Below are 4,728 nucleotides of genomic sequence, written 5' to 3' on the forward strand. Positions count from 1 at the left end.
TGAATAAATAAGCTTTCCATTGATGTATGGTCTGTTAGGATAGGACAATATTTGAAAATCTGGAATCTGAGGGTGTAAAAAAATCTAAATATTGAGAAAATAAAAAATAAAAAATTTAGTTTTGATTTATTTACAGTAGGAAATTTACAAAATATCTTCATGGAACATGATCTTTACTTAATATCCTAATGATTTTTGGCATAAAAGAAAAATCGATAATTTTGACCCATACAATGTTTTTTGGCTAATGCTAAAAGTATACCCAAGCGACTTAAGACTGCTTTTGTGCTCCAGGCTCACATATCGTAAAAATAGGTGTGCAAAGAGGGGGAACATTTTCTGTAAATTTTGGAAACATTACAGAAATTTTGGAACCTTTCCAGGACTTTTTGGAAACTTTCGGAACTTTTTGGAAAGCTTCTGGAATTTATAGGAAATGTTCTGCCCCTTTGCAACTCTATGTAAAAATCAAATCAAATTTAGAGATTTAAAAAATAAATGACAGATTTTGACTTATCAACATTTCATTCTGATTTTAAATACTGGTCAGAACTTGTATTATTCAATCACACTTATTTTATTCTATTGACAGCCATGATTTTATTTTTCATTTCAGGTTTATGCATCTAATAATACAGAGTTACAGAAAATACAGTCTTTATAGAACTTAACAGAAATTAAATATTTTGTTTCTATTATATATTTTGTACTTTTATTCAGCAAGGATGCATTAAATTGATCAAAAGTGACAGTAAAGCCTTTTATGTAGTTGCCGAAAATTTCTATTTCAAATAAATGCTGTTCTTTTGAACTTTATATTCATCCTTGGGGAAAAAAAATGTATCACGGTTTCCACAAAAATATTACGCAGCACAACTGGAGAAATGGCTGCTGCCAATTCAGCTTTGCCAAATAACTTACATGTTAAAATACATTAAAACAGAAAACAGTTATTTTACAAAATTACTGTTTTACTTTTATTTTTGATCAAATAAACATTTGCTGTAATTGCGACTTTTTATCTCACAATTCAGTTTTTTTTCTTGCAATTGCGAATTTATATCTCACAATTTAGAGAAAAGAAGTCAGAATTGCAAGAAAAAAAAAAGTCAGAATTGCAAGAAAAAAGTCAAAATCATGAGTTAATATCTCACAATTCCGATTTGCAATTCTGAGATAAAAAGTCGCAATTACCTTTTTTTTATTATTATTCCATAGCAGAAAATAACTTGCAATTGTGAGTTTATATCTCACAATTTAGAGAAAAGAAGTCAGAATTGCAATTTTTAAAATAAGTCAAAATTGCGTTAAAAAAAGTCTAAATCATGAGTTTATATCTGGCAATTCTGACTTTATTTCTTGCAATTCGGAGATAAAAAGTCGCAATTACCTTTTTTATTTTTTATTCCGCAGCAGAAACAGGCTTCCATAATAAAAAGCATAAGAGACTTCCAAAACATTAAAAATATATATATTTGCTTTAAAAACTGTGTATTTATAATATTTTTGCACAGTATAAATTGGGTTTTACATGGTAAAATATATTTGGCTTTTGTATTTTAGGGAATCATCATTTTTGGATGTCTGTAGCATCAAAGACACTGCTGTGCTTTGGCTTAGACCTCAATCTGACTTGAAAATTAAATAAATGGCCTTAAAATATAATTAATGCATAATCACAGAAGTCTTCTGTGTCATCAGTCATCAGAATCTCATCTGGTGTTTGACAGGGTTGGTAGTGTTGAAAGGCCAGGGTTAAGGTTATGACAAAATGAAAACGCATACAGATACTTGTGATCTGGCAACATTTCCGACCTCTTTCGGTTTCACCGCAAAGCAAAACAGAGCACTCGTAACTGTTGCTATGGCAACTCCGTGACCAAAAGCCACTGGAAATTTATCATGGTTACTGGCATGCAAAAGAGTAAAGGAAAGAAAAAAGCCCTTAAAATATAATTAATGCATAATCATAATTAATGCATAAAAGTCTTCTGTGTCATCAGTCATCAGAATCTCATCTGGTGTTTGACAGGGTAGGTAGTGTTGAAAGGCCAGGTTTAAGGTTATGACAAAATGAAAACGCATACAGATACTTGTGATCTGGCAACATTTCCGACCTCTTTCGGTTTCACCGCAAAGCAAAACAGAGCACTCGTAACTGTTGCTATGGCAACTCCGTGACCAAAAGCCACTGGAAATTTATCATGGTTACTGGCATGCAAAAGAGTAAAGGAAAGAAAAAAGCAATTAGCCATTACCATCTGTGTGTTTTACCTGATCAACTAACTCATCCTGGCCACGAAAAACAAACAAACATAAGCAGTGAAGAAATTAAATTAACGCTAACGAAGAGTGACAGACTCCCTCCTCCACTTCAATGCCAAATCAGACTGTTGTCCGAATCAGTCCTTGCTCACCTTTGATTATTTTGGCTTAAAATTGGTTTTGCAATCTGTTTGGTAATACAGTATATGTTATATCACAATTGACAAAATACAGGAAAAGAGGATGATATGACTGCACAAATCATTCTTCCTGCAGTTCAAATACAAGCATTAATTAGAATGCTTTTGTCTTTCTGATATTTTGTGTCAGAATTAAAATGACATTCCCACTTCATCTAATAATACTTTTTAATTATGAGTTAATCTCACATGCTGTATCAAAATCAGTCGGTAAAAGGACTTTAGCCAAACAATTGTTGAAAAAAACCCAATAGAGCACAACAGGTGGGTTCCAGAAGGGGAAAAAAAAATCTCATTGATTTTCTCCAAAGAAAATTAGATTTTTAATGATGATATCAAATAAATCTTTCAGGAAAAAGTACATTGAGCTCTGGTGTTGTTAAGAGAAAGCATGTGCTTCTGTAGAAACTACACGTCAGTGTGAATTCAACTTCATTTTAAGAAAATCTACATGTACTTCATTACCCACGCTGCTCAAAAGAGATCGACCAATAGGAAAAGCCATTGTTACCATGGAAGCAGGAAATGTAGCCCCCCATAAAACATCTCTCTATGTTCAAAATCAACTCATTCACTTATATATACTGAATATTATAGACTAGCTAATTGTCCTGAAGTCGATGGATTTTTGGCTAACGGCCTGAAATAAGGTCTGTGGTTTACACAAGTTCAAGATATTTTCACCTTTTATTCTACGACCTAAAATCCTTCAGTAATACTCGCATGTGGCTAAATGGGACATTAAATGTCATCACACCGAACAGTTAGACTCATATACTCACTAACGCGCTTGTGTTTATAATCACACTCCTGCAAACTATTCGAACTCAAACTTTCAGGGAACTTTTTAAAATTAAGACAGACAGCGTCGTCTTAAGGGTGGTGACGTTCAAGTCATGCAACTGTAGTTTGTTTATAGCTTATATGTTTAGCTTTTCACTTTTGCAGACCGTATTCAGGCTTCAAATAAAAGATGTATTCATTTGTTTAGATTATCATGACGAACAAAACGTGCAAGAATCATAAACCTTTGTTGGTCACGGAGCTTATTCTCTGCAATAATCCCAATTTTTTTTTTGGTTTGATACTAAATTCTGGGTCGGCCTACAAAAATCCGTCATGACTGCAGTGCTCTATTGTTGTCACTGATTTATTAAATTATTCACAATTTCCTCATTAAAACGTACACACTTCTACCTGTTTGTGATTTCCTTTTTTTGCTTTAAATGAAATGTTGCAGTGTTGTGATTCATCTCAGAGCTGGCTGAATTGGCTTAGAAATCTTGAATTAGCTTAAAAATGTTTATATTAATTTAAAAATAAAATGTCTGCAACCAAGGCCACTGAGAAAGTGGACAGGCATTGCTGAGAACTATTGAACTAGTGATGAATTGAGCGATGCATCACAAAGTGCGATTTATTCTTATTTCTTTATTTATTTTCTAAACGCTCTCAGGATAATATTTGCAGGAGGTGGGTTGAATACCAAAGCTGAAACATGTCCTTTTTTTGCTTTAAATGAAATGTTGCAGTGTTGTGATTCATCTCAGAGCTGGCTGAATTGGCTTAGAAATCTTGAATTTGCTTAAAAATGTTTATATTAATTAAAAAAAAAAATGTCTGCAACCAAGGCCACTGAGAAAGTGGACAGGCATTGCTGAGAACTATTGAACTAGTGATGAATTGAGCGATGCATCACAAAGTGCGATTTATTCTTATTTCTTTATTTATTTTCTAAACGCTCTCAGGATAATATTTACAGGAGGTGGGTTGAATACCAAAGCTGAAACATCGCTCGGACCAGTCCTTGAATGTTTTATGCTTTTAAGAGCTGACACTGTTATTCATCCACATTAGTGGCAGCTATTCTGTTTCCTGCCTGTTCAGCACGGATTGCCATCACTTCTTCATTAAAGCTCAGGAAAAGAGAGAGATGCACTGGATATATGTGCATGTCTCTTTGACAAACGATGGATCCATAAAGCAGCTGATCAAAAATAACATCCACATAGAGCTGGAAGCGTATGAAAGATGTTCTCGTCCATTGCATTTGCGTCATCAGCACTTCTATACACGAAGATAAAACTAAGAAACGCTGACAAATTCATTAAGCACCTATATTCACTGCCGTTCAAAAGTTTGGGATCAGAACGAGTTTTTATGTTTTTTAAAGAAGTCTCTTATGCTCATCAAGGCTGCATTAATTTGATCAAAAATACAGAAAAAAAACTGTAATCTCGCAAAATGTTATTACAATATAAAA

General features: G+C 33.4%; 1 pseudogene; it reads right to left on the reverse strand.

Moving 5' to 3' along the window:
• The window catches only part of LOC107757567 (glutamyl-tRNA(Gln) amidotransferase subunit B, mitochondrial-like), a 30,148-nt pseudogene that overhangs the window by 12,200 nt on the left and 13,220 nt on the right, over positions 1–4,728 (reverse strand).

Source organism: Sinocyclocheilus rhinocerous, unplaced genomic scaffold (genome assembly GCF_001515625.1).
Source record: "Sinocyclocheilus rhinocerous isolate Xijiao unplaced genomic scaffold, SAMN03320098_v1.1 scaffold323, whole genome shotgun sequence".
In the NCBI taxonomy this organism is placed as follows: Eukaryota; Metazoa; Chordata; class Actinopteri; order Cypriniformes; family Cyprinidae; genus Sinocyclocheilus; species Sinocyclocheilus rhinocerous.